The sequence below is a fragment of the Protomyctophum parallelum genome (genome assembly GCF_964188405.1).
Source record: "Protomyctophum parallelum genome assembly, chromosome: 21".
Classification (NCBI taxonomy): domain Eukaryota; kingdom Metazoa; phylum Chordata; class Actinopteri; order Myctophiformes; family Myctophidae; genus Protomyctophum; species Protomyctophum parallelum.
In genome coordinates this window covers 2,167,601-2,176,155 of record NC_139713.1, presented here as the reverse complement: position 1 = coordinate 2,176,155, position 8,555 = coordinate 2,167,601, and positions in this window count along the sequence as shown.

Genomic DNA, 8,555 nt, shown 5'->3' with positions numbered 1-8,555 from the left:
TTGGAGGAACAAACCATACCATAGCTTGGAGCATATATGTCAAACTCAAGGCCCGGGGGCCAAATCAGGCCCGTGAATGAATTATCTTTGGCCCGCGGGATGATATTTAATTAGTATTAGAACTGGTCCTCTGGTATACTGCACGGACCACCATAATACTACAAGTCCCACAATGCACTGCGAGTGCATTGTCACACGTGTATCGAGGGCCCGCAAGCGCAAGCATGCGTCTTCTCTTCACTATTGATCAGCAGTGAAAGTATATCACTTGAGGTCAACTTTCAGCTACCCCTCTCCCCAAAAATGTCCCGTGTGTTGAAACACAGTCCGGCCCTCGACTTGTACCAATTTCTTTATTTTGGCCCACTGTGTATTTGAGTTTGACATCCCTGGCTTGGAGGAACCAACCATCCCATAGCTTGGAGGAACCAACCATCCCATAGCTTGGAGGAACCAACCATCCCATAGCTTGGAGGAAGGATTCAAGTAGGTTTACCTTTTTTGTATGTGTCAGTTTGTGAGAAAGAGACAGATGTTCTAATCTACTGTAATCAGGTCACAGAAGCTCCCTGCATAGCTGCCTGCCTATAGCTGCCTGCCTGCCTATAGCTGCCTGCCTGCCTGTCTGCATAGCTGGCTGCCTATAGCTGCCTGCCTGCCTCTCAGACCCATTTGAGCCACGGAACCACCATCTGATGACATTTAGCCTCTCAGACCCATCTGAGCCACGGAACCACCATTTGATGACATTTAGCCTCTCAGACCCATCTGAGCCACGGAACCACCATTTGATGACATTTAGCCTCTCAGACCCATCTGAGCCACGGAACCACCATTTGATGACCTTTAACCTCTCAGACCCAATACTTTGAATATTTTGTTGTCGTTGGATATAAGATTGTGTCTCGAGTGTAAAATGTGGCACATTTTAGGCTTTCATTTTACGATCTACAAGCCCACAACACGTTGTGTGCTGGTAGATCTGCTATTTTTGGCAAATCGATTTGTGTAGAGTGAAATAAGAGTGTACCAAATGTGTAAATATTATCGCATTTGTACCGCATGCAATATTTACAGGTCTGTTTTAAGTACAGATGGTTTATGTGGTGCTGAATTTGCTGAAAAAAATCATATTATATGACAGAGGACAATTTAACAATACATTTAAATCTCTGCGATATGATTATTGTGAGTAGTTTTTATCACAAATCGATAAACGATAATAACGCAGGCGTTGACACTAAGGGTTGCCCACCTGCCCCTGGCAGCTAAATAAAACACTAAGGGTTGCCCACCTGCCCCTGTCAGCTAGATAAAACACTAAGGGTCGCCCACCTGCCCCTGTCAGCTAGATAAAACACTAAGGGTTGCCCACCTGCCCCTGGCAGCTAAATAAAACACTAAGGGTCGCCCACCTGCCCCTGGCAGCTAAATAAAACACTAAGGGTTGCCCACCTGCCCCTGGCAGCTAAATAAAACACTAAGGGTCGCCCACCTGCCCCTGGCAGCTAAATAAAACACTAAGGGTTGCCCACCTGCCCCTGACAGCTAAATAAAACACTAAGGGTCGCCCACCTGGCCCTGGCAGCTAAATAAAACACTAAGGGTCGCCCACCTGCCCCTGACAGCTAAATAAAACACTAAGGGTCGCCCACCTGCCCCTGGCAGCTAAATAAAACACTAAGGGTCGCCCACCTGCCCCTGGCAGCTAAATAAAACACTAAGGGTTGTATTTTGCGTGTCTTAAAGGCGCAGTGAAACGGAAATGGTGAACAACATGAAAATGGTGTTTCAACAAGAAACACCGGTCTGAAGTTTCTGAACCAATCAGAGCGTCGCATCCCTTCAGGCGATGGGACGGTAGCTAGGGACGGTGGCTATGCTATACGCAACACGCATGGTGTATGTTTGTTTACAAATGAGATAGTCGTCCAGCTAATCCAGTTTACTGTTATGTGGCTTATTTCTACCCTATAATGTTTTCGGATACATATTTTAGCGTGATGATTAAGTTGAAACCGAGTAATACACTGTCTGGATGTTATTTTGAATGGGAATAAAAACGGAGGATTTCTGCAATCAGTATCAGCTGTGATGGACGGAGGCGCAAATATGGGGAATTAAACGGGTGAGCTTCATTTTTATTGGCTTTTATCGATGTGTATCTCTACACGTCATCACGCAGCACGTTTTCGTTTTAATAAATAAATAATACAATCGTTGTTCACCATTTCCGTTTCACTGCGCCTTTAAGTACCAGGTCTTATTCCCTAACTTGAGTAAACTAAAGACCTGGAGGCGTGGTCAATGCTCTTTGGCTATTCTGAGTGGCCAAAGAGCATTGACCACGCCTCCAGGTCTTTAGTTTACTCAAGTTATAGGGAATAAGACCTGGCACTTAAGACACGCAAAATACAGCCCTAAGGGTTGCCCACATGTCCCTGACAGCTAAATAAAAAATAAAGGGTTGCCCACATGCCCCTGACAGCTCAATAAAACACTAAGGGTTGCCCACATGCCCCTGACAGCTCAATAAAACACTAAGGGTTGCCCACCTGCCCCTGGCAGCTCAATAAAACAATAAGGGTTGCCCACCTGCCCCTGGCAGCTAAATAAAACACTAAAGGTTGCCTTTAGCCCATTTTGGGTGGGAACCCCTTTTGGTGTTAGCAACATGCCATGCTTTACCTATTGAAAAATAACAGATCTACAAGCTCATAGCGCGCCACTCGGTGGCGCGCTACGAGCTTGTAGGTCTGCTATTTTTGAAAAATCAAAGAACGACTGACATAGAAACATAGCTTTTTCAGAAAACTGTAGAAGACATTTTTTTAGAATCTGAACTCAGGTCAGAACGGGTTAGTGTCAACCCCTGTAACTATCATCATCCCATCCCGTCCCATGGCTGAGAAACTGAACCATTTTTTCCTGAATAACCTGTACGTACATGTAACCTCTAACCATGTGACAGCATGTTGAATAGTTATGGATATGTAAATGCGTTATGGTCTCTCCTCAACTGTATGGCAGTATATATATACAAGTACAGAGGAGCCTTAGGGACACTAAACTAAGACTGCAGGGTTTCAGTGGCTTTGAGAGACTGTGTTCTGCAAGTTTTAACCCATTTTGACCCGAGATCAGATTCTAAAAATGTTCTTCTACGTCATGACAGTTTTCTGAAAACGCCATGTTTCTATGTCAGTCGTTCTTCGATTTTTCAAAAAATAGCAGATCTACAAGCTCGTAGCGTGCCACAGAGTGGTGCGCTACGAGCTTGTAGATCTGGTATTTTCTTTTCAATAGCTAAAGCATAGCATAATGCTAACACACCATCAAACTAAGAATGCAGGGTTTCAGTGGCTCTGTGAGACATGGATGTTGTGTTCGGCGAGAGTTTTAACACTGATCTACAAGCTCAGATACTGGAGCTTGTAGATCGTTTTATTGTTTTTATAGAAAACTGCCATGATTTAGAAGACAGTGGTATAGAATCTGCTCTCAGGTCTAAATGGGTTTCAACTTTTAACCCATTAGAAACTGCTCTCAGGTCTAAATGGGTTTTAACTTTTAACCCATTAGAATCTGCTCTCAGGTCTAAATGGGTTTTAACTTTTAACCCATTAGAATCTGCTCTCACGTCTAAATGGGTTTTAACCCATTAGAATCTGCTCTCAGGTCTAAATGGGTTTTAACCCATTCTGGGCAGATACAGCAGATCTACAATTAAGGCTCGTATAGAGGCACTTGTAGATCTGCTATTTTTGAAAGATCATGAACATGTTTCCGCAAATCTTTGAATATACTCTTTCAGAGTGAACGTTTTTTAACTCAAATCTTTGCTTCTGGGAGGGTCCATTTTGGGGCGGGAACCCCTTTTGGTGTTATGCATTATGTTCAACTTTAGCTATAGTGAAAGATAGCAGATCTACAAGCTCATAGCAAGCTTGTAGGTCTGTGTTTTTTGAAAAATCGTGAAAATGTGGCGCAAAAATTTGAATATAATGCTTTCACAGCCAACATTTTTTACACTAGTCTCTGCGTAGACAGACAGCTATAACTGACACACAGCCAGCTGTCTGTCTGTCTGACACTAGTCTCTGCGTAGACAGACAGCTATAACTGACACACAGCCAGCTGTCTGTCTGTCTGACACTAGTCTCTGCGTGGACAGACAGCTATAACTGACACACAGCCAGCTGTCTGTCTCCCTGACACTAGTCTCTGCGTAGACAGACAGCTATAACTGACACACAGCCAGCTGTCTGTCTGTCTGACACTAGTCTCTGCGTGGACAGACGGCTATAACTGACACACAGCCAGCTGTCTGTCTGTCTGACACTAGTCTCTGGTAGACAGACAGCTATAACTGACACACAGCCAGCCGTCTGTCTCCCTGACACTAGTCTCTGCGTAGACAGACAGCTATAACTGACACACAGCCAGCTGTCTGTCTCCCTGACACTAGTCTCTGCGTAGACAGACAGCTATAACTGACACACAGCCAGCTGTCTGTCTCCCTGACACTAGTCTCTGCGTAGACAGACAGCTATAACTGACACACAGCCAGCTGTCTGTCTGTCTGACACTAGTCTCTGCGTAGACAGACAGCTATAACTGACACAGCCAGCTGTCTGTCTGACACTAGTCTCTGCGTAGACAGACAGCTATAACTGACACACAGCCAGCTGTCTGTCTGTCTGTCTGACACTAGTCTCTGCGTGGACAGACAGCTATAACTGACACACAGCCAGCTGTCTGTCTCCCTGACACTAGTCTCTGCGTGGACAGACGGCTATAACTGACACACAGCCAGCTGTCTGTCTGTCTGACACTAGTCTCTGCGTAGACAGACAGCTATAACTGACACACAGCCAGCTGTCTGTCTGTCTGACACTGGTCTCTGCGTAGACAGACAGCTATAACTGACACACAGCCAGCTGTCTGTCTGTCTGACACTAGTCTCTGCGTAGACAGACAGCTATAACTGACACACAGCCAGCTGTCTGTCTGTCTGACACTGGTCTCTGCGTAGACAGACAGCTATAACTGACACACAGCCAGCTGTCTGTCTCCCTGACACTAGTCTCTGCGTGGACAGACGGCTATAACTGACACACAGCCAGCTGTCTGTCTGTCTGACACTAGTCTCTGCGTGGACAGACAGCTATAACTGACACACAGCCAGCTGTCTGTCTCCCTGACACTAGTCTCTGCGTAGACAGACAGCTATAACTGACACACAGCCAGCTGTCTGTCTCCCTGACACTAGTCTCTGCGTAGACAGACAGCTATAACTGACACACAGCCAGCTGTCTGTCTGTCTGACACTAGTCTCTGCGTGGACAGACAGCTATAACTGACACAGCCAGCTGTCTGTCTCCGTGACACTAGTCTCTGCGTAGACAGACAGCTATAACTGACACAGCCAGCCGTCTGTCTCCCTGACACTAGTCTCTGTGTGGACAGACAGCTATAACTGACACACAGCCAGCTGTCTGTCTGCCTGACACTAGTCTCTGCGTAGACAGACAGCTATAACTGACACACAGCCAGCTGTCTGTCTGTCTGACACTAGTCTCTGCGTAGACAGACAGCTATAACTGACACAGCCAGCTGTCTGTCTCCCTGACACTAGTCTCTGTGTGGACAGACAGCTATAACTGACACACAGCCAGCTGTCTGTCTGTCTGACACTAGTCTCTGCGTAGACAGACAGCTATAACTGACACAGCCAGCCGTCTGTCTCCCTGACACTAGTCTCTGCGTGGACAGACAGCTATAACTGACACACAGCCAGCTGTCTGTCTCCCTGACACTAGTCTCTGCGTAGACAGACAGCTATAACTGACACACAGCCAGCTGTCTGTCTCCCTGACACTAGTCTCTGCGTGGACAGACAGCTATAACTGACACACAGCCAGCTGTCTGTCTGCCTGACACTAGTCTCTGCGTAGACAGACAGCTATAACTGACACACAGCCAGCTGTCTGTCTGTCTGACACTAGTCTCTGCGTAGACAGACAGCTATAACTGACACACATTAGCCAGCCGTCTGTCTGTCTGACACTAGTCTCTGCGTGGACAGACAGCTATAACTGACACAGCCAGCTGTCTGTCTGTCTGACACTAGTCTCTGCGTGGACAGACAGCTATAACTGACACAGCCAGCTGTCTGTCTGTCTGACACTAGTCTCTGCGTAGACAGACAGCTATAACTGACACACAGCCAGCTGTCTGTCTCCCTGACTGACACTAGTCTCTGCGTAGACAGACAGCTATAACTGACACACAGCCAGCTGTCTGTCTGTCTGACACTAGTCTCTGCGTAGACAGACAGCTATAACTGACACACAGCCAGCTGTCTGTCTGTCTGACACTAGTCTCTGCGTAGACAGACAGCTATAACTGACACACAGCCAGCCGTCTGTCTGTCTGACACTAGTCTCTGCGTAGACAGACAGCTATAACTGACACACAGCCAGCTGTCTGTCTCCCTGACACTAGTCTCTGCGTAGACAGACAGCTATAACTGACACACAGCCAGCTGTCTGTCTCCCTGACACTAGTCTCTGCGTGGACAGACAGCTATAACTGACACACAGCCAGCTGTCTGTCTGTCTGACACTAGTCTCTGCGTAGACAGACAGCTATAACTGACACACATTAGCCAGCTGTCTGTCTCCCTGACACTAGTCTCTGCGTAGACAGACAGCTATAACTGACACACAGCCAGCTGTCTGTCTGTCTGACACTAGTCTCTGCGTAGACAGACAGCTATAACTGACACACAGCCAGCTGTCTGTCTGTCTGTCTGACACTAGTCTCTGCGTGGACAGACAGACAGCTATATTTCACCACGAATGCAAATAAACTGCATCCTGGTCGGAGGCGACGACAGGGGTTGCACGGACAAAAAAGAAACGTCATTTTTTTGCTATATTCAAATTTAAATCACTTTTTTTAAATGCTATTTTTCTATTGAAATCCTGAAAATGTACATTTTTTTATGTCATTTCAAATGCCTTTAATTATGACTTGTGTTGAGCATTGAGCTACTCATTTAGCCCATTCTGAACGGGCACCCATTTTGGTGTCAGCATCACGTTATGCTTTAGCTATTGAAAAATAGCAGATCTACAAGCTCATAGCGCGCCACCGAGTGGCGCGCTACGAGCTTGTAGGTCTGCTATTTTTGAAAAATCAAAAAAATAAATAAATCTGATCTCAGGTCAGAATGGGTTAATAATGAAACTGTCATGATGTAAGAGACATTTTTTTAATCTGATCTCAGGTCAGAATGGGTTAGACTGAAGTAACTGGAAGGTGTTCAGAAACCTTTAGAGGCCAGGCCCTAGAAGGCGTTCCCAGATTCAGCCTCGGGTATCAATGGGTTAAAATCGATGTCTGACAGTTTACTAAATGGAACCAAATGGACCCGTTATAGGGTTAGGTTAGGCCAACATTCCAATACCTATATGACAATACTAATTAATACTGTGTGAAATATCTCATCGTTATTATTGCAATAATTTAGGACTGAAATGTGACCCGAGGCAGCACCAAGGAGGACAAATGATATTACTTATCTACCAGAGCGACTTACATTAACCCATTCTGACCCGAGATCAGATTTATTTTTAATATATTTTTTATCCCACGATTTTGTAACCCATTTTTCACCCCTGTGTCAATCATCTAATGTGATCCTGGGCTCTACACACCCTCCACCAACCTAGTCCCCATATATGGGGGACAAGGGGAGACCAACCTAGTCCCCATATATGGGGGACAAGGGGAGACCAACCTAGTCCCCATATATGGGGGACATGGGGAGACCAACCTAGTCCCCAAATATGGGGGACAAGGGGAGAGCAACGGACTTGAACTCATGCTTCCTTCATGCCTGAGTGTCCAAGTTGCTCCTTTACACCTGACAGGGGGGAGTTTCCCTGGTTGGACGTAGCGCGTGGAAGGAACACGTTATTCCAACCAGTTCCTTTCCCCTCCATCAGGCGCCCCGGCTGGCCAGGGGGAGGCAGTTTAGTGACCAGGATTACTGCATGTTTTTTGTGAGGGTACCCTAGGCCTAGGGGACACGGGGAGAACATGTGAGGGTACCTACCCTAGGGGACACGGGGAGAACATGTGAGGGTACCTACCCTAGGGGACACGGGGAGAACATGTGAGGGTACCTACCCTAGGGGACACGGGGAGAACATGTGAGGGTACCTACCCTAAGGGGACACGGGGAGAACATGTGAGGGTACCTACCCTAGGGGACACGGGGAGAACATGCAAACTCCACACAGAAAGTCCCTTTCGCCAACCCCCGCCTTTGGGTATGGGCACTGATGACGCGGAGGAGGAAACACGCCGCCAGCACCCACAGCGTCCCCAGCGGGAATCGAACCCAGGACCTTCGAGCTGTGAGGCGACAGCACTACCAACTGTGCCACCGTGCCCCTGGTCAGATCAGATTCTAAAAAGGTTTTCTACATCCTGACAGTTTTCTCAAAAAGCTCTTTCTATGTCAGTCGTTGCTCGATTTTTCA